The sequence below is a fragment of the Mustela putorius genome, unplaced genomic scaffold, assembly GCF_011764305.1.
Source record: "Mustela putorius furo isolate JIRA1106 unplaced genomic scaffold, ASM1176430v1.1 tig00000813_pilon_pilon_pilon, whole genome shotgun sequence".
NCBI classification, from domain to species: Eukaryota; Metazoa; Chordata; class Mammalia; order Carnivora; family Mustelidae; genus Mustela; species Mustela putorius.
Window position 1 is genome coordinate 6,564,184 of NW_025421485.1, and position 25,638 is coordinate 6,589,821.

General features: G+C 55.9%; 1 long non-coding RNA gene across 1 annotated transcript; it reads left to right on the plus strand.

Annotated features, from left to right (window-relative positions):
- The first annotated feature begins 22,320 nt into the window (after positions 1 to 22,320).
- Positions 22,321 to 23,516, plus strand: LOC123393316. The gene is made up of 2 exons (XR_006608074.1): positions 22,321 to 22,430; positions 23,031 to 23,516. It is a non-coding gene; the product is annotated as an uncharacterized LOC123393316 (long non-coding RNA).
- Positions 23,517 to 25,638: the final 2,122 nt, after the last annotated feature.

Below are 25,638 nucleotides of genomic sequence, written 5' to 3' on the forward strand. Positions count from 1 at the left end.
AAAGACCGATCTGTTTGTTCAAGAAACATTTACTTGCCATCTCACCCTGTATGAGGCTCAGTGAAGGCTAACACAAGGCTGTGGGCAGTGCTGGGGGGCTGGTCGGGGAGCCGGCGGGGACCCCATGATGTCCTGGGCCCTGGGGGGTACTCAGGCAGGGAGGCAAGCGTTAGGAGGAGGGCATTGGGACAGGGTCAGAACACAGGGCGTCCTGGGACTGTGGCTTCCCAGGGGAGCGGGCATCAGAGAGGGAAGGGCAGGCAGAGCAAGGAAGCTGTTCCCGCTCTCAGCTGGGGGTGCAGGAGCCTTGACGTGGCGCCTGGTCAGGCCACGTGGAGACCGGAGGGTGTAGGATGTTTTGGGGGCAGCGGTGCCCGTGTCGCATGAACTAGGAGTCCCTGGTGGAAGTGCAGACCCTTGGCTTCATCCGTGGTGGAGAACACAGAGCTGTTGGCTCAGCGGGGCCCGGGACATGTTCATTCTGTGGCTGTGATTTTGTCACCCCAGGAAATCCCGCGGCGGCCGGCCCTCCCACACGGCAGACATGCCTCTCTCAGGGCCAGGAGCCTCGGAAGCCAGAAACCTCGCTCAAGTCGTTGCTGCTTCTGCGGGAGCCCAGGAGGCTCACGACCAACCGCCTGGTCTCGCGGGCCCTGGGGGACATGCTGGGGGGGTACGTGGGCAGGGGCGTCCCATCGGGGCCGAGTTCCCTCCTTGGTCAGGTGACGATCCGACGGCTCGTCACTCATGTCATCTGTCCCACGTTGGCGTGTCCTCCCTGTCCCAGGAGCAGTTCTGGACGGCTCCGCCGCTTTCAAACACGAGACTCTGGCCTTGCAAGTGGGAGAAGACAAAGGAGGGAACGAGACGGAACGAAGAAGAGTGGTGCTCAGTTATCCGGACTGCCCCGTGCCTTCCGCCTGTTCTGATGGCTACTCTGCGGGCTGCGGAAGGATTGGGGTTTACGCTGCCGTGCTCCTTCCGCTGGGAAAAGCCTCACATCTCTACAGATGCTGAAGGTACCAAATCCGCGCTTGATTTGCTCAAGGAAATGTCGTGCTTCTCAGCGGGCGCGGCATTGAGCGAGCATCGTGTGGGTGCCGGGTCCGCACGGCCGAGGGCTGCCGGTGACTTTTGGTGCCCATGAACGCGGGTCCCGGGGCTGCTGGCTTTGGGGTCTGACCCCAGGGAGTGCTCAGGCCCCCGGGAAGCCAGACCTTGGGTCCCTGGAGGCAGCCACCACACCCTTGGAGGCCTTCCAGGAGCCAAAGTGTCTGTGAGCCCCCATCTTTGGGGTGTTGGGCAGAAGGGGAAGCCACTGGAATTACATCTGCTTCCTGTTCCTTCAGGGAGAAGAATCCCCTGGTGGAGGGTTCAAAGCCAGGGCCTGCCTCTGGCTTGGGGTCCGTGGTGCGGGTCTGTCCCCACAGTAGGAATCTGCTCGTGGGTGGGTGACCCTCCCGGCTGAGAGGAAAGCAAACTGAGTGAGGGCGACCCCAGCAGCAGACCCCCCCTCCTCTCCACGGAGGGCGGACCCACGCTGCCTTGCTCTCCACTGAAACAGGATTTCTGAGAGTTGGGGTCATTTTTGGGTTTTGGACTCAAGCCGTTGATTCTTCTCTCCAGTGATCTTCCTTTTCTCCCCAGCTTGAACTTCCCTGGGAACACGAGTCCGATGTAGCGTCTGCTGTGTGTGTGTGTGTGTGTGTGTGTGTGTGTGTGTGTGTATGAGGGCACGACTTTCTTTAAATAGTAATTATTCAGTAAAACCAAAGAGAAGTCTTCTGTAAGGGTATTTGCCACTTAAACGATCATGAATGAGGTTGTAAAGTGTTGTATTCCTAGGTCCTTACATCGCTCCCTGCACGCCTGGCTAGAGAGCTGGGCCTGGTCACCTAGTTGACGCCATCTTGTCCCCACGGGTGGCTTCTCTCCCAGACATAGCCGTCAGCGCCTCCCCTCTCCCCTCTCTCCCGGCGTGGCTTTCCCAGGCCCATTCATGTTGGTTCTGCTGCAGGGTCCAGAGCCCCCTGGCCCGTGGCGGATCTTGGCCAGTGAGGTCCTCTGGTTGGAGGGAGGAGTGAGCGTTTGGGGGAATAGCCGAGGGCTTACCCTCTCGGTGGTGCGTGAGTGTGGGAGCTGTGAGGCTCCCGAAGGCCAGTGGGGAAGATGAGGCAGGGTTGGGGCTGGGGTGCGAGTGCCCACGGGAGAGCCCCGGGTCACTGCGTGTGGCCTCAGGAAGGGTGCAGGGGCCACGTGGCCGTGGTGTACCCTCTGGCCAGCCCAGGGCTTTGGACGAACCGAGGCTGCTGGAGAACAAGGTGCTCGGGGGGTGAGCACCGGAGCTGGTTTCCAGGCCGGGACTCTGCCCGCTGTGCCAGTGGGAGAGGTGGGGGCCGGGTTGGGCTCACGCGGGTGGCAGAAGCCATGGTCACGACTGAGTCGGCGGCAGCGGCAGGGAAGGGCGGTGTGGGCTAGCTTCCCCATGGGTCGGGGCTGGCCTCAGAGCCTCAGATGGAAGGTGGGGGGCAGATCCGTGGGTGACCAGGGGGTGACCTGGGGGGAGTGGTCTAGGCCAGGCCACAGCTCCCTTCCTTCCTTTCTTCACGTCCTCATCACCTACTTCACTTGCGCCTCCTGTCGGGCCCTGGGGAGACCATGAATGTGGTGTGGCCCTGCCCTCAGGATGGCTCTGGTCCCTGACTTCTTGGGGCAGGAGGGTCTGTAAATAAACACAGGGGCGGGCCAGGCCCCAGAGTTTCCAGAAGCTCGTGTGCCTCAGGAGCCAGGGATTCAGGGTGTTTCTGTAGTACTTTCCAACAAAGAATGAGGCCCTGCAGTGGTAGAGGTGAAAATGAGAGGGGAAGGCATGGGTGCTTCCTGGCACCCCCTCATCTGGGTCCTGCCTTCGGCCCCAGAGAGGCGGCAGTTAGCACCAGCTCTGTGTGGCGCAGGGCCCAGGCTTGGGAGAAGAAGGACTCGCTCCCCGCCCACCCAGTGCGCTCCAGCCTCACCCAGCCCCAACCTGCTGCCAGTGTAGGAGGGATGGTGAGACAGAGAACGTTCTAGAGACTCTGGAAGAGAGAGGGCTCGGGACTAGGGAGGACTAGGGGCATCAATGGGATTTCATTCAACGTGGTCTAAAGGACGAGGCTCAAGTAGGTAATAGATCAACCACACAAAATTACCATTTCATAGGCCCAAGAGGACCACATAGGGTTTCGTGTGGTCTGACTAAGGTTTGGAGGGCATATAAAGAGGACTCATTGGTGGTCACCTCATTCTGACCGAGGCTGTCCCTCCAAGGAAACCTGATCCTCAGTATTTCTCAAAGTGTAATCTGAGAGTTTAGTGGGGTGGGGGGCGGGCAGGGGTTTAATGGTCACGCTTTGAAGGCACGGCCCCATGTTCCCCTGGGTTTGGAGACGTCCTGTGACTTGTTCATTCATCGGCCGTGAGTATATCCAGCCTCTGTTCCGTCTGTGTGTTATAGTTGAGTATCTTTTGGGGTAAGCCATGTTTATCATCTGCTACAAAATCAGGTCTCTTTTCGTCCCTGTATTAGCTAGGGATTTTTGGAGAAACAGAACCAATAAGGGGTGTGCGTGTGTATAATGTACATTACATATGAAGGAGTGGGGAAGCAAGTGAGACATTCTAAGGAATTGGCTCACATGATTAAGGAGACTTGCAAGGCCAATGTTGCATTTTGAGTCCAAAGGCCATCTTTGGCCAATGTCCCTCTTATTTGGGGGAAGTCAGTCCTCATTCTATTCAGCCCTTCAACTGATTGGAGGGGGCCCACCTACAATATGGAGGGCAATCTGCTCACTCAAAATCCAACAATTTAAATGTTAATTGCATCTATAGACGTCTTCATAGGAACTTCCAGAATAACGTTTGACCAACAATCTGGACCCAGCCAAACTGAAGCACAATAACGACTGCAGATCCTACAGTACATCTTTCCAATATCCAGAAGTTTCTTTGGTTTTAGAAGGCTGATGTAGTTAATATAAGCAAGAGAGGTTCCAGATCCCACGGAGTGACAGAAATGCATAAAATTTCATGAGCAAGGCTGAATTCTTTCTATCAATTAATTATTGGGCATGGAATAGCCATTACGTGCCATCTTGGATAGTGCAAGCCTTACATAATTTATAAAACACATCACACCTCGGAGTCTTCTTTGCTGCAAGTCAATCTCTTTTTTTTTTTTAACCAAATCTTCCCTCCCTCTCTTCCTCCTCTTTCCTTCCTTCCTCCCTTTCTCCTTCCTCCCATACTTATTGGGTATCCAGCATATTCCAGGTCCTAGGCCAGACAATGGGGGATCAGGAAAGAAGACATCCTATGGTCATAGTACCTTGGAGCCTGAGAGGGGTCCCTGGTGTAGAGTCAGTCTCCTAAAGGTTAGAATTCAGCTTCAGAAGCTGGGTTCCCTTCCCGTTCTCTGAGGGTTCCTTAGCTGCATGGGGTCTGATATGCAGCCTGCAATAGTTCTGGGTTCTCCTGGGGGCAACACCCCATCTTTTCACAGTGCATCTTTTCTTCCAAACAGAGGGGTCTTGTCCGCATTCCCTTAAGGTGGGATCGAGGACTGGCAGCTGGGAAGAAAGGCGACTGTCAGCCTACCCAGTGACACCTGCATTTTAACAGGATCTTAGGAGACTTTGGTGTGTGAAAGCCTCCCAGGTGCTTCCCTTGTCCTTGTTTCTCTCAAAGACTCTAGAAAGTTCCATGTAAGGTCTGGAAGAATGGAGAGCCTAGCCAATGGACTAGCCTGCTTGGGCAGATTTTCAGCTGGTCTAAGAGGCTGGACTTTCTTTCAAAACCGGATGGAAGAGGGTCCTGGGTGGCCTCTCCTTGGGTCCAGAGAGGGGCAACCCGAGGCTCTCACCGAGGACGCAGGCCTGCATCTCTGCACCTGTACTGTGCTCTCGAGGGAGCTTGGGCCAGATCTTTGCTTCTCCAAGATGATTTTCTCTTCTATCAAATGGAGATGATAAAAAAAAAAAAAAAATCCTCTTTTCTGAGTCATTGGGAAAATTCGCAGATTCGCGGGGTGTGGATGGTGTTTTGGGAGCCAGGTGTGGCTTGAGAAGCTCTGCAGGGTGGGGGAGGGGCGCCGAGCCCTGCTCCTTCGTAGCTGGGGGGTGGGGACGCCTGCTGCATAGGCTGGCCAGAGGATTAAGAGACTCGGCGTGTACAATGCCAAGGTGACAGCGGTTTTGTTCACGACTGGCTTGTGTTCCTGCCCTGCGTGCAAGGGCGGTACGCTCTGGCTTCAGGGTGGCACCGGCCCCTGGATCCTCCAAGGACGGGTGGGGTCAGGTCGAGGAAGAGGCCACTTGGGGCTGTGGCCGTGCCTTCTGGATTGTTCACAGAGGCAGGCCTCATCCCAGTGCACTCAGGCCTGGATTCCTGAGCGAATCCGTAAGAAGCATGCAAGTTAACATGACATGTTGCTAAGTAGATTTCTTTTAAAAGGTGTTCTCTCTCTGAGGTAATGACAGATGTGAGTGTTGCCATGGTGACAGGCCCTGTTTGGAAGCACACAGCACAATGGTTCAGGCGGCTCGCTGCCGATTTATGGTTGTGGGAGGTAAGCAAGGCCCCCTCCCTTGGGAAATGTTCGTGAGGGGTCTTCTCCTTCCGGGGGCTGGTTTCCAAAGCTGACTTCATTTTGTGCCTCAGAAGAACTGGTGAGATGGGGTAACAGGGCGTGTGTTTAGAGGGACAGCATCTATGCACAGCACACGGTTGGAAGTTCGAGAATTTTTCAAGAATTGAAGGTGATTAGGGAAAAAAAAAAATCCCACAATGAGCAGAATCTGTAGTGGGCCTTGAGGTCATTTCAACATGACAAGGGCTCCCGGGTGGCCTGCTGTGCCCTGAGGGTCCCTTGATTGGGGAGGATGGGTGCTGAGATGTGAATGTGAGTGAGCCGGAGCCCAGACCCTCAGGCGTCAGGACAGAGGGCTGGATGTGGGGCAGACTGGGCTCTAGGCTTCTAGCACCTTGGAGACAGCTGGAGTCGCAGGGCGAGGGGTTCGCCACGTCTCATTTGAATGTGTCTAGAGTCGTGGAACCTTGACTACCCCACGCTCTCCTACCCCATGTGGAAGCTTGACTACCCGACACTCTCCTAAGTCTGGAGCTTGTTGGGAGGTTCTAGAAGAGGAGCACAGGTACTCTTGTACCCTTGAACCCAGAAGGGTCCTCCTCTCTCGGGGAAGGTCACCCTCTCCCTCCAAGCAGCTTTGGGAGGGACACCTATGGAGTGGTAAGGGGAGGGGGAGACACCCACCTAGTCAGCCAGATCAGCCCGGTCAATGCTGGCGATCAGTGGGGTGACAGGTGTCGCCGTGAGAGCACCCTCATGTCCTGCTCTAGAGACTGTATTCCCGGGTCTCCTGGTCCCTTTGGACCTGGCCTGCCAATGCGTCACCTTGAGCAGATGCAAATCCCCATCTTGGCATTTCATGGCTTCTGCATCTATTTTTGATTTTTCTGTATTTTGTCTCTTTTGAATGAGAAAAAAAAATGCCCCTGCTTATGAGAACAGGAGGAACCAAGTTTCAGGAAGTGGCGCTCATTACTTAATGGGGAATGGCATCTCACTGTTGTCCCGAGAGCTGTCCGTCGTGGTTTTTAACCAGGGCCCAGCCGTGAGCGGTCACTGACACTGCCTCTCGAACTTTCTTCTCAGGCGCCAGCTCGGGGCCCCTCCTCTGCAGTCATCCTCCAGCGGTTTCTCTTCTCCTTACTCAGCACAGCCCTGAAGGCAGCCACTCCCTCCAGAATCCAGAGCAGGTCCCCTTCTCTTTCTTTTTGTCCCTGACCACAGATGCAGAGATCATGGGTGGAGGATGGAGACCCTCTTGGAAGCCAGCCCTGCCCCAGGGATGTGATTTCCTGCCCAGTACTGAGGACTCCTTTCTTGGGAGTCAAGAAACACATGACACTGGCCTGGGGCTGCCTCGTGCCTTTCCTGAGACTGTTTCTAGTAGGGATGGGGAGGGAAAGAAGATTGCCATCTGGGGGTACCTATCCAGACACGGACCCTACCCTCATGCCAGCTGGCTTAGGTGATGGCCAGTCAACTGCACAGAATCCCACCGACACGGACCCAGTGGCACCCCCCTCGTCCCCACAGCTACGGCGTGTCACCGAGCACCCAGCTCAGCTTGGACAGAGTTAATTTGGATGACAGCTGTGTGGAAGGTCACCCAGCAGTCCGTGTGTAGACGGTGGGCAAACTCTCACAGTCCCCCATGAGGGGAGTGCTGGACTGGCTGTGTACCAAATTCCAGATCCCTCTCTCTGGGGCAGACTCAGATTAGCCATGCTCCCAGCACCAATGTCTACGCTGGATGTCGGCTTCTTAGTTTGCAGTGAGAACCCCATCTGTCCAAGGGTCCAGAGAGCTGCGTCTTCTGCTTCCCCCGTCTGTGTGGGGAAATCTACCTGGCCAACTCCTTAATCCGATGGTTGCCTGGTGACTGTGGGATCAGAGCCCTGGAGCAGGGGAGCAGATTTGAATGCTTAGTGACATTAGGCTTCTGTACATTTTTCTCCCCGATCTTTGTTGCGGGGGGTTTGGGGGTTGCCAGCCACGGGGACCAGAGAGTTAAAACCCATTCCTGAGACAGAACTACTTCTCTTCTGGCCCCCTGTTTTTCTGGGTTTCTGTGGCTAAAAGATTCTCTGCTCTAAAGCACAGTCTCCTTTAGTTATGGGACTCACTTCAGAGACTGTCTGGACTTTCTCCCTCTTTTGTTTGTGCTCGTGGCTGCTCTGATCTCCAGGCTAATGGCGTCTGGTATAAAACTTCCCAAGCTTCTCAGCACATGGTGGAAAAGGGCATCGGCCTGACGCTCCCCCTGCTTGCACCTCTCTCTCTCTCTCTCTCGGTCAAATAAATAAATAAAATCTTAAAAAAGAAAAAAAAGCATATATCGATAATACACATATCATGCATGGATTTACTCTGTAAGGGAAGGAACAATGAGGTATGACCTGGGACAAAAAGGACATAATTCTCCTCTAATTCTAATTGCTCAAGCCGCCTTCTCCTGGAGCTAATGCCTACCGAGCACTCAGGGTGCCTCCCAGGCCTTTCTCTTACCAGACGAAGGTGCGCATCTCCCTCAGGATTTCCAAGCGCGTGTCGTAACCCGCCGTGTGTCTGCCCACAGCCGACTTGGCCGATCTCTTACCGATGAGCACGTGGGTTAATTTCAGTTGGTCATTCTTGTAGACACTGTGGTCGCGCGAATGTCCTTTTGTGAACGTTTTCTGGCCCGTCTGGGCATCTGCGGATGTTTCTGTGCGGCAGGCGAGAGGAAATGGCGCGCCGGGTGAGAGAGCGAACCGTCTAACCTGTTGACAGACTCCGTAAGTCCTTCTTCAGGAAGAAGACCCCAATTTCCACTCTGGTGATGGCATAATGGCACTTCTTTCTCTATGTGCTCCTCCGTGTCCATTTTTGTCAACGTGATGTGAAAAATAACATCATTATTGTTTTTTTGGGATACTGTTTTAATATGACTATATGTGATTGTTAATGACTTTTTTTTTTTTTTTTTGACTTGGACTAACCCCGAAGTGAATGCATTCTCCCCAAATGGAAAGAGCCAGAAAATCCCACCGATCCCATGTTCAAACCTTGTATAGGTTCTAGTCGCTTCCCACCACCTATCCTGTTGCCACCTGGCCGGTGCCGCCATGTTCCGTGGTCGTGGTGACTGAAGCTGCGTCCTCATTGTTCTTCCTGCCCCTGGCTGTGGCTATTTCAGTGATGGCCTCCAGACCCTCCTCTTACAACTCCTGGGCTTGAGACTCTCCAGCGCCCCTGCCCTCCCATCTCACTCATCTGTGAGTGGAGGTGAAGCCCTGACAATGTCCTGGACGCCGTGTCACTCCCCCCCCCATTCTCTCCCCATTGCTAATTCAGTCCAGGTCCACTGACCTCTCTGCTCTCCCTCTGGTCAGATAAACGTCCCCCACGGGCTTTGGCACAGGCCGTCCCTCCCTCTGGAAGGTTCTTCCCCCGATACTCACACAGACAACTTCCTCACCTCCTACACATCTTTGTTTAAATGTCATTTTCTCAGTAAAGCCTTCCCACATTTAAATCTGCAAACTCTTAATCTTTGTGGCTGTGTTTATAGATTTTTATGGTACTTTCAAACATATCATATAATTACTTACTATTCTGTTTATTGTTCGTTATCTGTCTCTCCCAACTATAGTGTCAGATTCTTGAGGCGAAGGCTCTGTTTTTTCCTCTTCTCAATTTATTTAAACAAGCAAATGAAATACCAAAACCAGGTCACCCAATTCTCCTACTCCCTACCCCCCACCTCTAGTAACCGCTCATTTGTTCTCTATGAGCTTGGTTATCTATACGTGCAGGTTTTTTTACATTAATTTTTTTCCAAGATTCCACCTGTAAGAGAGATCATTTCTCTTTCTCTGTCTGACTTGTTTCACTTAGCATAATGCCCTTGAGGTCGATTCGTGGGGAAGATGGCAAGATTTCATTCTTCTTCATGACTGGGTAACATCCCACTCTGTAGGTAGACAACATTTTCTTTCCCATTCATCCATTGGTGGACACCGGCTGGTTTCCGTGTCTCAGCAATTGTAAATAAGTGTTGCAGAGTATGGGGGTACAACTTTTTAAGCTGGTGATTTCATTTCCTTTGAATGAATTTTCAGAAAGGGGAATTGCTAGATCATAGGGGAGCTTGAATTTTAACTATTTGAGGGAACCCCATATTGTTCTCTGCAGTGGCCACACCTATTTATAATCCCACCCGCAGGGCTCAAGGTGCTCTTTTCACCATACTCTTGCCAACACTTGTTATTTCTAGTCTTTCTGATAATAGCCACTCAGACAGATGTGAGGTGATGCCTTACTGTGGCTTTGATTTGCATTTCCATTATGATGAGTGATGTTGAGCATCTCTCTGGTCCCTGCTGGCCATCTGTAGGTTTTCTTTGGAAAAATGTCTATGCAGATCTTCTGCCCATTTTTAACTGGATTTTTTCTTTTTTCTTTTCCTTTTGTTTTGTTATTCTGTTTTTTGCTATTGAGTTACATGAGTTCTTTATATATTTCAGGTATCAGCCCCTTATCAGATATATGACTTGTAGTATTTTCTCCCATTCAGTAGGAAAATAGCCTTAGGCGGTGTTGACAAAGATCTCTGCGAAAGAAATTCAGATGGGGTCTAAGGTTGCTGCAAGGTGAGGGTCAGCTAAGTTCTTCATGAGTGAAGCCTCGGGTAGGACAGGACTTTCTTGGGTAAGAGCACAGCTGAAGGGTCTCCTGGACAGGGAGTGAGGGGCTGTGTGGCTGCCCAGATCCCACGTTCACGTGCGTGCTTGTGCTTTAGTTCTAGGCATTATCCCCTGTTTCTCAGGTGCTTCCTACTTGAGTCACCTGGGCTGACTCCACTCCTCACTGAGCGACTGAGGTGAAGATGGCCAGCAGCCTGTCCTCTACCCTCGACCAAATACTGTACCTCGGGGGAGGAGATCTGCCCCTGCTCTGCTCTGGGTCCCCACCTGGGGGAGAGCCCCTTACCGCTCCTACGTGAAGAGGCCCTCCCTGGGTTGGGTGGGCTGGGGCGCCGCCTTCCGGGCATGAAGCCTGCCTCCTGTGGTGGGAGCTTTCTCTCCGTTCCCCCCAGGTCACTCCTGCGTCACCCCCTCTGCTGGACCAGAGCTGTCCTGTGGACAGTCCCCAGGCCGCCTGTTCTGTGACATGTGCCCACGTCGGAGGGGGATGATGGCAGATAACCTGGATCACAGGGTCCTGGGCACCCTTGTGCCGCCATCTTCTCCTGGCCCTGTCAGGCTTCCAGACTGAAGGGCTCGGGGACTGGAGCCTGTGGCTGGGCCTTTCTCTCCTCACTCTTGTCACCCCTCATGGACGGGAAGAGGAGAGACACAGGAGGGCTGTCTGTTGTTGAACTCTTCTGGATTCCTGGACATGCTGTCACCTGAGGTGGGCCATGCTGCCTTGGGGTGGGTGGGGAAGCCAGCCAGGGGTGGCGGCTTTCCCACCAAGTGCGGGGCCCTGGGCTGCAGCTGACGTGCCTCCAGTGACCATGACATCGTCAAGAGCTTGCTTGGTCCTCACAGTTACTATCCAGCAGGGGTTTTATTATTGCTCCATTACACAGATGAGGAGACTGAGGCATAGAGCCACTGGAAATTGTCCTGCCCACATGGCTAAGCAGCGACAGAGCGAGGATTCCAATGCCGAGAGCCTGGCACCAGGGTCCGTGGCCACACGTACCTCCCTTGCCATTCTCCCACACTTCAGACAGGAAAAAAACCACGAGTGTAGGAAACATTATATTGACTTCTAAAAATATCACTAAATGAAGGAGAATGAAATGATCAAAATGGTTTCGATTCCATGAAAAACTGTAACATTTCTTTTAAGATCACCATCGATCCATTGGCTATATTAACAGAAATGTTTGCGAACATTGTAAAAAACCTTTTTTTCCCACTAAGTACAATTGCCTCCAAGGTACAAATCAAGTTCCGCTCACATGGCCAGATGTCACCGGTCATTGGCAAGGGGCTGGGTTTCTCATCCAGGCTTTCCGCGCGGCGTGTTGCTTCTGGAAGGACGACTGACTGACATACTCGGTGATCCGGATCACAATCTGATTTTCAAGACATTTTCTTGAAAATAAATGAAGCGAGACTGTTTCTTCAAGAAAAATAACTGACACTATTTGTTGCCAGTTGTAAAATTGAAACTTCCAAGCGAAAATTAGAATTTTAGAAAACTGGTATCCACTCCTGTGAGCTTGATGGCTTCCTGAGTGAGGTCAGCGGTTATGTTAATGCTATGATTTCCGGAGGTTGTATCATGAAATGTGTCAACGTATCATTAGATCGGCACAGCCCAGTGAATCAATATTTTCCAAATGACCCATGTGTGTTGTTGCACTCATGAAGAGGTAAAAATACAATATTCAAAGTGCATGATAGTGGGTTTCAATGCAACAGTGTTTGCAGAATTAATTAATATGGTTTCAGGTTCTATATCGCAGCCAACCTTTAAGAGAGAAAAATTTGTTGAGTTTTGGTGTAGTATAAAAGAGAACAGCCCCAGTGATCGGAAGAGCCTGTTACAAAGCCGTTCTCTCTTTTCCAACTACATATTTGAGGCTGAGTTTTCTTCATATACCGCAACTAAAACAGTAAGACGCACAGATTGAAAGCAGAAGCAGGATGGGGGGATTCAGCGGTCTCCCCTAATTCAGACCTTTAGGGAGCCTCGGAAAATACAAAGGGTTGCCGTTCTGCCCACTGATATTTTTGCTTTGAAAAAATAGTTATTTCTCTTAAAATGTGAAATTTACACCAATATGTAATGAATCTGTATTGTGGTTTTTGAAACAAATTGAAAAGTATTCAAAAAAATTGTCTCAGTTTAAATTTCTAGTATAGCAAATATCTTTGCAAATACAGCTCATGCGAACGCCAGCTCCTTAGGGATGCTCAGTAAGTTTTAGGAGTATGAAGTGGTCCTGAGACCAAAAAGTCTGACATAAGGCGCTTTTTGGAAAAGCCAGCCTTAGTCGAGAACAGTTAAGAGGCTCCTTTCAAGGCCCCCAGTTGACGAAGGCTGTGCTGGGAGCTGGGGTGGACTTCCACGCGCCTTACTGGTGAACTCGCAGCAGCTGGAACTTCTGCCTTCCATGCGAAGGGCCCGGACCCCGTCTGGCGTGGCTCGGAGAGCCCTGGGCAAGTCCCCCCTGCGGCAGGCTATTTCAAACAAAATGTAATGTGGGCACCAGCGTTTATTTCTAAACAACGTGCAAAAAGAGAACAGCAGAATGTAAAGTTCAAGAGAGAATGTGCAGTGAGCAATGTGGGTGTCGCGTGCCGCGGCCGGGCAGTGGGAAGCACTCCTGAGAGGACTCGGGGGCCACGCCGACTCAGGCCAGTTTCGTGTTGGCCTGTCCTGTCTGCACCTGCCTGTGTCACCCCAGACTGTTGGGAAACGGGGCCTCAGGCACCTAGCTTCCGTGGCTCAGCAGCTGCGCCATGTCAAGTGGTGGTCCGCTGGGGACCTCTGGCTCCCCGTGCTTTCCTCCCTATCAGGATAGGGCGGAGTTTATGTTGTGAGATCTGCAACTGGAAAGGGGACTTTGTATTTCGGAGCACGAAGGATATAAAGAGAGTAAAGCGTCTTTGGTGGGGGGTTTTACAGGGAGTCCAATCAATGAAGGGTTTCACCTTCCTCCTTGTTCCTGACAATATTTACCGTGTCTCCGCCCTGCTCTGCATTCAGGGATGAAGGAGACGCGGCTCCACAAGGAAGCGTTCCGTGTAACTGGGAATGTTTGGGCAGCGGGAAGTGTGCGGGGCCGGGAGAAAGCCATTCCCTATGACATGGGGGTGGGGAGTAGCCAGTGTTCGTGCGGAAGGGTTCTGGGCTCAGGTGAGCCTGAAGGCTGAGTCCAGGCTGACCCAGAGGTAGGGATTCTGAGGACAGGGCTGTAGGTTTAGGGAGGAAAACTCAGACAACTTTCTTGGAGTAGTTTGCTTACTTTGACAAGTTCTTTTATTTAGCTGATCCCTCTGCACACATGGGGCTGCCTCCTGCCAAGTCCAGCTTTGGATGGCTGGAGTGGTCTTGGAGAAGTTCGTTGAGAAGATGGAGCATGAACTTGAACTTGAAGGATGGCCAGGATGTGAGTGGGTGAGGAGGAGCAGGAAAAACATGCAAGGATTAGGAGGTGAGGTGAGTGGAGACATGGAAGCAGGACGATTCAAGGCACATGGACCCGCGTAACCCAAGCAAAGGAGTTGTGTGGGGAGCAGGTTGGGGCTGCAGAATTCAAGGTCTGGAACTCCAGAACTGAGTTTGGAGCCACAGAGGGTCTTCGAGTGGGGACGGGGACTGTATGCCTTGGGGCTCTAAGAAGGTGATGCTGATGGTGATGCTTGAAAGTGATTGAAGGAGAAACCCTAGCCCTGGAGCCACTGGGGTGTCTCTTCATTAGGAGATGAAGGAAGAAGCTCTAGGGGGACCAGTGGAAGTTATATGGCGAGGGGGGCAGGAGCCCAAGCTGCCGCCAGGTTTTTAGCCCAGCACCCGCGGAATACACTTGTGTTTCCTCACATAGCCAAGCGCGCCACTGATCTTTAAGAAGTGCTCATCTTCTTTGGCCCTTAGTTTCTGGGAGGAACAGGAGGAAGAATTCTCTCAGGCTGGGAATCAAGCTCACTTCGAGGCTCTTAGTCTTAGGAACACACAGGGTTTCTGGGGCAAGGAACCAAAGGACAGATAATGAGCTTATGCCCCACTTGTTCATGGGTGCCCGTCTGCTCTATTAGTCGGACACGGTGGGCAGCCCGGGAGGAGGCCCGCAGCCCCCGCTTCCGGGGTCCATGTCCTCATGCCACATGCTTCCCTGGGGTGTGGCCTGGACCCTGACGACTTGCCTCTCATGAACAGATAGCAGACATCAGCAGAAGTGATGGGACATCACTTCTGTAACTGGACTACAAGTCAACTGACCTCAGTCCTGTTGTCCCTCTCTTCTGTTCCCTTCCTCTGAGAGGAGTGGCTTTTGTGGAATGAGCCACCTGTGGGGACGCCCATGAGGCAAGGAAGTGAGGTCTCCAGCAACAGCTGGCTGAGACCTGAGGCCTGCCAGCAGCCACGAGAGAGATCCAGGAGCTCCATCTTCCCCCGGTGTCTCCCTGAGCTGTCGCAGGCTCCCATCATTTTTATTTCTTTTAAGATTTGTTTATTTGAGAGAGAGAGAGAGAGAGAGGGAGGCACAGAGGGAGAGAGAGAATCTGAAGCAGACTCGCTGTTCAGCGGGGAGCCCCATGGGGAGGGCTTGATCTCATGACCCCAAGATCGCGACCTGAGCCAAAAACCAAGAGTCAGACACTTAGCCCACTGAGTCATTCCGGTGCCCACCATGGCCTCTCATCTTGATTGCAGCTCCAGAGAGGCTGGCGGCCCAGGGACCCAGCTGTGCCACCCCCAGATTCCTGACCCGCAGGAGTGGCAAGGCAACAAACTGATCTGTCAGGCTGCTGAGTGTGGGGACGCTTGTTACACAGCCGTGGATAGCTCGTACACCTGAAACCTCTCGGTGGTGTCGAAGAGCGCCGTGGGAGGAGGCCAGGCTGTGTGGCTTCACGTCTGGGCTCAGCTGTTTACAAGCTGCCCAACCTTAAGCCAGTGACTTCTGTGTGTCTCAGTTTCATCGTCTCCACGATGTGAGTGAATGAACAGCTGCTGTGGGGCGACCGTGAGGGTTAGGAAACGGTCCCGATACGGTGATCAGAACGCTGTTAGGACTGAGTCAGTATCAGCTACTGCTGGGCTACTGTCCACCCTTTAAGGATGGACCCGAGGCTAATCGCTCCTGTGATTCCCAGGGTGCTGCTCTACCCACACTAGCCTCTCCTGCTCCCAGTGTCTGTGGCTTCCTTGTTTTCCATTTGAAACCCTGTGACTTGTCTCAGCTATAGAAACTCTTCCCAACTCACAGGTGTCTCCAGGACTCCACAGAGTGCGTGGACAAGAGGGGGATGAGGGATTAAAGAGAGCAGGCAGAGGAGGAAGGAAAAGGCTCAGAGATGAGCCTCCTTGTGGCCAGGGACATGTGGAATTAATAGTTACTGTGTGATCAGGGCCAAGCGTTGTCCTAGCACAGAACAGGTGTGAAGCCATCCTTTTTTAAAAGATTTTATTTATTTGTTTTAGAGAGAGAGAGAGAGAGAGGGTGTGTGCACACAAGTGTGGGCGGGGGAGGGCAGATAAAGAGGGACAAGCCGACTCCGCGCTGGGCACAGAGCCTGACTCAGGACTTGATCCAAGGACCCTGAGATCATCACCTGAGCTGCTTCCCGGACTGCACCACCCAGGTACCCCGAAGCAATCCTGTTATACTGACCCAGTGAACGAGCACAGATGAGGTCCGAGCTGGGCCATACACACATGGGCGGTGGGAGACGTCGGCCAGGGGGGCCGTGGATGTCCTTGCTGGGGTGGTCGCGATGACACAGAGGGTGTGCCTGGCAGACGTCTGTTGCATGCACGGAGCACGAAGCCCGAGGTGAGTTCCGCCCACTCGGTGGAAGTTCACCAGATCTGGTTGAAGTGAGTGGGATTTGGATGGTGGGCAAAGAGGCTCATCCCACCAGAGGAAGCGCACAGCCGAGAGCCGGGGGAGGGCCGGGCAGCGGGAGTCCGGCACAGCGCCTGGACCTCAGGCGGTCCCCACGCCCCGCCGTGCCCGCTCTCCCTGGCGTGTGCACGGGAGCTCGGTTCTTCCCGGCAGTCCGCGGGCTGGGCAGGCCTGCGTGGACGTTCGGCAGCAGGGAGGGAGAAGGCAGAGATGGTGACGAGCAGAGGAAAGGTACCAGCAGCTTCTCCCGGCACGTGGTGAAGTGAGGTTGGACCTTGTCGTCCTGTGGCTCGAGCGCCACGGATGGTGAGATGACAAGCGGGGCTGACGGTGGGCCTGCGCCCGAGCTCTGGGCAGGCCACGAGGCGACCGTCTCCAGGCTCACTGTCGAGTCCCGCCAGAGGAGGCCGGGGGTCCGGCGCCCGCGCTGTGTGGAGGGGCCTTTCCTGCTGCCACAGGGGCTGGGAGTGCCACAGGCATGTGGTAGGTGGGACAGGCCCTCCCACGGCTCACAGACAGGGCCCCGGGGGGGACAGCGTTACCCTGATCCACCGCTGGGCCAAATGCTGGGCCCCTGGGCTTCGGGACGACCAGCCCAGTGGAGAGAGAAATGTTAACCACAGAAATAAGAGAATAATCCCAAACTTATTAACAGCTGCGAAGACACTGGTGCAGGGAGGTGGGGGGGGGATAATAGGAGACGCGGCCCGTGGGCGCCTGGGAGGGGCAGAGGCGGGCACGGGGAGGAAGGAAGGTCTTCCTGAGACAGCGGTGATTAGGATGGAATCGGAAGCGTGAATGGGGCATTGGGTGGACATCGGGGAGGAAAAGGGCTCTGGAAGGGAGGGCCCGGGCAGGGGGGCAGATGGGGAGGGAGAGGGGGGAATGAGGGAGCGAGAGGAGAGAGGGACGGGGTCGGGCGCGAGAGACCAGGGCTGAGGCTGTCACGCCTGCAGGCCCTAGGAGGCCACGTTGGGGTGTTGGGGTTCTGCTGTGCACCCGAGGGTGTTCTGTGGGAGTGAGGGTGACCTGGCCGCATCTGAGATGTGGACGGCTCTGCAGCCCTGGAGGCTGCTGGGTGGAGGCGGAGGGACCCCTCGGTGGCCGTGGCCCTGCTCCGTCCCAGAGATGGGGCTGGCTCCGCGGGGGGCTGGGGTGAGGAGGGAAGGCAGTGCAGGTGGCTTTGCCAGCCGCCGGGAGGGAAGCCCCTTGGGGTAGGTCCGTCTGGGGCAGGAGGGAGGGCGGTGACCGAGCCGCCGGCCGTGGGCATTCGGGAAGTTGCAGACTCGGGAGCAGAGCTGGTCTGGGAGGGCTCAGGAGCTCCGTTTGGGATGAGTTGAACCCGAGGCCCGTCTGCGACAGTGAGGGGGTTGCGTGTGGGGTGGACTTGCCGCTGTGGGTGCAGGGGAAGCCCCGCCAGGGTGTCTGGGAGAGGTGGGTGGACCCAGGGCAGCCGAGGCAGTGGGAGTGGGCGAGCTTGCCTAGAGAGAGGGTGAAGGGGAGACGTGGCCCCGTCGAGGCCGGCGGTGCCCCGATGTTGGGAGAGAGAGACGATCCGGGCCAAGAGGCGGAGGAAAGCATCGGGAGGGGGGAGGGGCAGCTGGAGCTGGAGCTGTCCCAGGAGCCAAGGGACACGCACGTCCTTGAAGCTGAGGGGTCAGGCCAGCAGGTCCTCGTGGTGCTGGAAAATTGAGTAAGAGGATGATTGAGAAATGTGTCTTGGACTCGGAAAGCGGGGCCACTGGTGATGTTGGCAGGAGCTGACGCGGTGGCTTGAAGGGGCAGCGGTGGCTTGAAGGGGCAGCGGTGGCCACGTGGGCTGAAGGACAGGAAGCGGCGGCGGCCCGCGGCTCTTTGATGAAGCGCTGGAGGGAAGAGAGACAGCGGCGTCGGGGGGGGGGGATGTGGGGTTCAGGGCGGTGCGTGCAGATTCGACTTGGGGCACAGGGTTCTGGCAGGCCCCTTCCAGCCCCGAGCCGGCCAGGAGAGCCACGGGCTTCACCTCAGTCCCGCCGCCTCTGGTACCAGCTCGCTGCGCCGAGAGCATCACCACAGAACGACGGCCCTTCTGACGAGGCTGCTACCGCGGCCGCCCTCCTTAAGGCCCGGCTGCTTGTGTGAGTGGCCCGCGGCCACGCGGCCGGGAACCAGGGGGGCTCTCGCCGGACAGTTAACCACAGAGGCCCCTGACGCGCCGGCGCGTCTTCAGGTCTCGCGGGGGCGCCGCTCTGGTCCTCGCCGGGTGCGCTGGACGGAGCAGCTCCCTGGCTCCACAGCCGGGACCGCACAGGCCCTGGGGGGAGCGCGGATGTCACCAGAGTTGGCACCAATCAGAGCTACTTTTCAGTTTCCGGCAGAGCTCCCCGTTCACTCCCGAGGGACCCCAAGGCGAGCTCTGCAGAAACCCTCCATCTCAGGCGAGACTCCGGGTCGGACGAGCAACCCGAGGGCCTCCCGGCTCCCTTGGAGGGTCCCCACCTGCTCTGCCCATGGAAGGTCTTCCTCCCTCGGAGCCACCTGGGCGCTCTAGGGGGATGGCAGGAGCGGGTCCCAAGGCCACCTTCCCCGCGTGGCATGCAGCCTGGGGCCCTTTTCCTTTGGTTCCCTGTCGCCTCCACTCCGAGAGCTCATGGCGCCAGCCCACGGGGTGGGATGTTAGACCCAGACATTCAGAGCTGCCACTTTGACTCGCCAGAATGCAGCGTGGTTTAAATAAGGACACGAAAAAGGGGAGAAAGGCCACAGGCTCCCTCGGGTCTCAGGGAGCTGCTGGCTGCGAGCTCCTCTGGAGACGGTGGCCCTGGGCACGGAGACCCTCCGCCGCCCCGCGGGGTGCTGCTCTGTTCGCGCCGTTGTGGGGAGAAGTAAGGCGAGGGGAAGAAAGGGGCGGCCCCGGGCCCACGGAGAGTGAGTGGCAGGGCTGAGATTTGCTCCAGGGCCGACCCGGGAGGCCCCCGGCTCACTTCTGCCTTCTGCTCGCATCCTGCCAGCTGCGTGGGTCTCAGGCTCAAGGTCCTCTCTGAGGCCCTGGGTCACATGGGCTCAGGACGGTCACGGGGCTCGAGGGGGGCTGCGTACACCACCTGCCTAACACGAGGCCAGGCAGACGGCGGGTGCCAAGGCTTCCCTTTTCTGCCCTCCGGGCTGGAGGAACCGGAGCCTGTGTCCCAACCTGCAGCGGCCGCGCCCACCCCCACGTGACGGACTGGCCCGTACATTTCCCCATTCAGCTGATGGTGAGCGCTGGGCTATTTTAAGCCCACATGGAAGTATTTTTTTTTTTTTTTTTGTAAGGACCATCTGCTACCGGCCCCAGCCCAGATGATACAGTTAGAACCTACCCACAGCATCCTCTCCCGCCTTCAGACGGTTCCAGGAACAAGGGTGAGTCAGTCGCCCAGCTGAACTCCTGTCTTGCTACCCTGAGAGGTGGCCCCCGGTGCCAGCAGAGGGGGCCGCTCCTGCCAGAGGGGCCGGTGCGCCTAGCTGCTCCTCAGAGACTGGAAGTGAGCCCCCCTCTCCTGCCGTAGCAGCGGCGCTGCCTGCAGGGGGAGAGTCTGAGGAAGGCCTCAGGAGGGCTCAAGGCAGCTCTTCCCCGCCGAGCCGCTCCCCCTGAGGCTGCTTCTCAGGAAGCCCCGCACAGAGAAGCAAGGGGCTAGTGGGTCACCACCCTGAACTGGAGGTCCTGGGAAGAACCCCTGGGTCTGTTTTGGGGTGCCAAGGGGTTGGGCCCTGTCTCACCAGGCTGCTTGGGCCAGTGTCCGGCCTGGGCCCTGGAGGGGTGTTCCCAAGGCTGACCACAGGCGCTCAGCTTGAAGCTCCGCTCCCCTACTGTCTTTGCCTCGCTTCCACACCTCGGGGCTCCCTGTGGATACAGGATATCGAGCCTGGCGTGGGTTGCAGACGCTGCATCAGGTCGTGAGTCTGGGCGCTGCCCCCTACAGACATCTCGGCCCAGGGCCCAGTGTACTTAACTCCCGGAGCCTCAGTTTGCTCATCTGTAAAGTGGGGGACAGTCTGACCTACTTCCTAGGAGGTCGGTGCACATTAAACAGGGTCATGCATGGAAGGAGCTGACAGTGCCTGGCGAGGATGTTCTGTCGCTATGAACGTCACAGGCTCTGTCCTTTAAGTTGCCTAAAAAGCTGGGGGCGTAACTGAAAACCGCAGGTCCGTAGCCTGGACAGGCAGTGACTCCCGCCGCGTATTCTCCATGGGGCCTGGGCCTCTCCTCCTGGTATCTGGCTGTTGGGGCTGCAGGGACCCTGTTCCGGAGGGCGTGGGGGCAGCAGCTGACTTGATCCCTGGTGCACAGCCCAGGCCTGACGATCAGAAACCACCCCCACCCTTGCTGATGACAGAAGCCTCTGGAACTCCCGAGCCTGGGGCTTTCTTGGTGTCTTTCTTCCTCTGACCACTGCTTCCCCCCCACAGGGTGGGGTGCTGGGGGCCCATGCGCGGCTGGCGGGCCGCGTTCTGCACTTGCTGACCCCCGATCCAGCTGCAGCCGAAGCATCATCGGGGTGCACAGCCCCCAGTGGCCCCGGGAGTGCCCCGCCAGCGGGTGTGGGGCTGCGGCCTGACAGCGCCGCTTCCTGTCCCAGAGTCTAGCTGCCGCTGCTCTGTGCAGTCCTACGGTTTATCTGTGGTCAGTGCTCTTACCCATTTCCTGCAGCTGCTAACTGGTTTTTCAGTCAGTGCCGAGAGCTACAGTCACTGGGAAAGGACGCGGGCTTCGTGATTCACCCGCCGGGCCAGTGGGGTGCTGGTCTGATGTGCAGGGGACTTGTCCCTCTTGCGCGTGGGGACGGCCCCACCCCTGTCCCCCGGGGCCTTCCCCGGGCCCCAGCAACAGAGACACAGAAAAGACCCACGCATTCATTGTGAACCGAAAGCTGGTTTGTGTGTGTGTGCGTGCGTACACGCGCGTGTGTGGTAGGAGGGAATTTTTTTTTTTTTTTTGTATGTGCCAAAGCCAAAATAAATGGTCTTGTGTTTTAGTTAAGAGTGTTACCCTAGGCTGAGCGTCGCCCCTTTCCCGGGGAGCCCCAGGTCCTCCTGGAGCTCTGACTGTGGTGAGCTTGCTGTGCCCCACATGCGGCTGTGGTAGTCACACTGAAAACTATATTTCCTGGCATTTCTAAAAATGCAGAGGAAAACCCCCCACTATAACGAATGACTCCTTCAGATAGAAAACTTCGAATGGGTCCATTCATTGTTTTTGTGCTGTGGGCCAGGGGTTTGAAGAGGCCCCAAATGTTCACTAGCGTTTAGTTAAGTGTCCTGATTGTCTGGAAGGCTTCTGCTCGGGGGTGGGCTCAGGAGCAGGGAATGGGCATTGGTGGGTGGCAGGGTGAGGCCAGGACAGCAGCAGGGACACCTGGGAGCTTGGGTGAAATGCAAAACCTCCAACCCCACCCCGGGCAGTCTGGGCTCCCACCTGGCTCCGCAGGTGGTCCTGTCTCGCATTCAAGCATGGCATTATCAGTAAATTTTACTAATTTCTTCATTGATGTGGGTTGCAAAGAAGGAAAACTGTACCAGCCCCACCCCGCCCCCGCCAGTGCAGAATGAGGTTGCTTCTCCCATGCACATTTGCCGCGCCTCTCATGGGTACCAGACTCTGAGCGGGACACAGCAAGGGGACACCAGGTGCCCAGAGCCCATCCCATGCTCCACAGCAAGGAGGCCGCCTCCTCTGGAGAAGCTCCCTGATCTGACCTGGGCTGGCAGGCCGGGGGAGGCTGGGGAAGGCCGGGGAGGAGTGGGGAGTGGCTCAGTGGAGTAGCGAGTGAGGTGGGGACTATTTCATCCAGGATGGGAATTGGATGAAGGGGAGGGAGAAAGATGAGAGGTTACACTGGTGGTGGGGGACGGCTGGGCATGGCCTTGTGGGACCTGGGGCTCATCCCCGTTCTAACAACATACAGGGTGATAAGCTCAGACACGTCTGTGTGCTAAGCCTCTGTTTTCTCATCTGTATCATGGGTTTAATGATATTTTCTTTTACAACTTTTTTTTTTAAAGATTTTTATTTATTTGTCTGTCAGAGAAAGAGAGAGAGCACACACAAACAGGCAGAGGCAGCGAGAGAAGCAGGCTGCCTGCTGAGCAAAGAGCCCGATGCAGGACTCGATCCCAGAACCCTGGAATCATGACCTGAGCTGAAGGCAGTGGCTTAACCAACTGAGCCACCCAAGTGCCCCTTTCCAACTGTTTTGAGACCGAAGTGAGGTAATGCGTGCCGAGCGCTGAGCGTGGCCCTCTCTGAACACTATGCAGACAGCGATAATTTTTGCAGTGGGGGCACTTCAGAGGGTTTTCAGCTGGTGAGTGATGGGAGCAGAAAGTTGTAGCTGCCCAGAAATGCCTGGTACATGCAGGCCCAGCCGTAGAAGCTCTTTGTCGAGCAGAAGATCCACAAGCCACTAATATTTCGGGCTATAATCATGTTTAAAAGGTGTCTGAGAAAATATCTTAAATCCTAAAATGCATCCCTCCCTTTTCTCCATGGCCATATTTTTGGACTCTAACATCAGCAAATGCAGAATCTGACCACTTTCCAAAGCAACGTGCCTTTGGACTGAGAACAGAATTGCCAAGCGATGCTTTAGCTTTTCCCTTCCAAAGAGTCACAGGGCCCAGAAAACAAGAAAACCCTGGCTTTCGAAACCCCTGCTTCTTGGGGTGGCTGACCAGCCCCACTGTGCATGGGCAGGGGCCAGCTCTGGGAGTCCCCGCTCTGGTGGCCTGCCCTCCATAATTGCTGGCTGGAGCAGCTCTGGACCTTGCTGAGGGATGACAATGAGCTGACCAGGATTTGTTCTTCCACAGATCTGTGAGCCACAGAGAGGTGAGCCCTCGGGAAGCACCACCGACCTCGGAATGATCTGGTCAAAGCCGCGTGTCCATCCCCTTTCCATTTCAAGCAGCCTCAGTCCAGACGGGTCTATCCCGCAAAAGAAAGCCGTTCACCTTCCGCGTGCCCATCCTCGTGCGCTTTGTGTGCTGGGGGAGATGCTGTTCATTCTACAGATCATGGCACAAAGGTGTGGAAGAGGATAGACCCAGAATGAACTCGGAGAGTAAGGGCCTCGGTGCCCCAGCAGCACAGAGCCAGCATCCGCTCTCGTCGGATAGGTCTCCTTTCTGGCTCTAGGTTTTGCACAACTGTCTGCCGGCTTCTGAAGGTGGGGAGGCGGGGGGCGGCTTTTCAGGTGCGGCACCTCGCAGCACCTAGGTGCCCACATTTGGAAGTGACACGGGCGACCCAGGTGCATTTGCTGGAAAATGCATGCCGCTGCTGTACCCACATCAAAAGCGTGTGGTCCGAGTGTGGGAGTCCAGGGCGACGGGAGCGCTATTCCTGGCACAGGCACAGACTGCCTGACTCGCAGCCTCCCCTTATCTCGGTTTCCCTGTCTCTCAAGCAGGGCAAGAGCTAACTTTCCTGGTTCCACAAAACCTTGGGGACAAACCACTTCGCTGGTAGGACCCAGGGTGCCAGGAACCAGCCCTTCCAGCGTGCCCCCTGAGATTTTCTGAGAATTCCCCGGACAAAGTCTCTACTGTGTTTCTTAGAGGAAGCGAGGTCATTGGAAGACGTGGTCCGGGGTTTCGAGGTTAAGCTTCACCTCCCGAGGGCTCTTCCCAACCCACAGTCAGATTCTGCCTCTCTCCTGCTTCACTCCCACTAAGCGCTTACCGGGAAAGACACTCAGGGCGGGCCCACTGTCCTCCACCTTCTGAAGGGGACCTGTTCACAGCCCAGAGCTGTTTCCAGTTTCCCAGCAAGATAGGCCCCTTTTCATCTCCCAGGGCCTCTGCGAATGCTGTTCTCTCTCTGCACATTCTTTCCTTCTGATCAGGTCAACAAACTCCTCTTCATTCTTCAGAACCCAGCTCCTTTCAGCCCCTCTGGGAAGTCTTCCCTGGGCGCCTGCATTCCCTCCGTCCTCAGGCTCAGCATCAGGGAGCCTGAGAGGCCCTGAGGCCTGCTCCCTGCCCCTATGCCCAGGCCAGGCTGCCTGGGGTGCTTATGGGAAGCAGGAGCCAACCTGTCTCCTCCCATTTCTCCTCCAGACTCCTCCCCCTACAGGAGGTCTGGAATTCCCATTCCAGGAGCACCCCCCCCCCCAGGGCCAGGCAGGCCAGAGGCAGGGCTGGATGGCTGGAGACAGGTGGAGGGAGAAGGTGGTCTGCGGAAAGCTGATGGGAGCTGGGTGAGGAGGACAGCCGGGACTGTGACTGGGGCTCCCGGTTGTATGCGATCACGTCCCACTGGTGTGTGGGTGGCCCGGGGACCATGCTCAGGAGGGACCCGTCTGTCATTTTAGCGCACACCCCCACGGGTGCTTCGGTTCAGAGCAAGCCTGGGGAAGGGCCGAGGGCGCCGAGTGCCAAGGATCCTTCTGCCTGAGCTGAGCGGCTGCCCTCGGGAGGAAGAGCTGGCCGTGAGCAGGGCAGGCGCAAGTGCACAGGAGATAAAGCCTGGGAGCGCGGCATTGTCTTCCTGCCCCAGGCCGACAGCCTGCGACTCAGAGAGCTCCCTAGGTCTGGTTTTTCCTGTTCCTGGAATTGCTGTGCATGGTAATTTCTCTGGGCTAGGTCAGAAGTGGCTGTTGGGGAGCGTCCTGTGCGTGTGTGTGCATGTGCACGTGTGTGTGTGTGTGTGTGTGTGTATGTGTGTGTGTGTGATCTCAGTTTATAGAAACAGGAAATTTGGGATTCGTATCGGCACCATGTCCCATGCCATCTTATTTCCTAGAAAGGTTGGGCTGAGAGCTGGGGCTGGACTCCTACAGGAAGGGGCTTCTGGGTCTGACCCGGCTTTGACCAGTCTTTTCTTCTGCTGGACGAAGGCCCAAAGCACTTGGCCGCCAGCCTGGGAGGAGCTGGGATGGGTGGCCGGCTCATCTCATTCTTGCTGGGTCTCTAAGTTCTGGTGGCCTCTGTCCTGGGCCCCAAGTGAGGAGAGGAATGACTCTGGAGGGTGGGGGGGGGGTCCAGGGCGTGAGGGGGGCCTGGGACAGCTATGGGGTCTGGTGACTGGGAGGCTCTTGGGATCTCTGAGAATGAAGCCTCAGGTCCCAGAGGGCTAGTGGGGCAGCTAGCGTCCTTCACAGTTGAGGAAACGGAGACCACAGACTTTGAGTGACTGGCCCTGGTCCCACAACTCTCTGCTGCTTGACACCACCGGCCCCCACTTGGCGGTCTGGGATGTCCAGATTCTAAATTCCAAGACGGGGCATGTGAATGATCCTTGACCCTCCCCCCTGGCCCAGGGGACCTCCCCTTCATGCAGGCGCCCCCAGCCACTCCACCAGGGCATCTGGGCCGGAAGCCACGGTCACAAGCACATGGAGGGCCTGGCTTCTCCAGTCCCAAGGTGGGAGCCAAGCCCCCGGACCTCAGAGTCGCTTGGTCTGGCATTCGGAGCTCA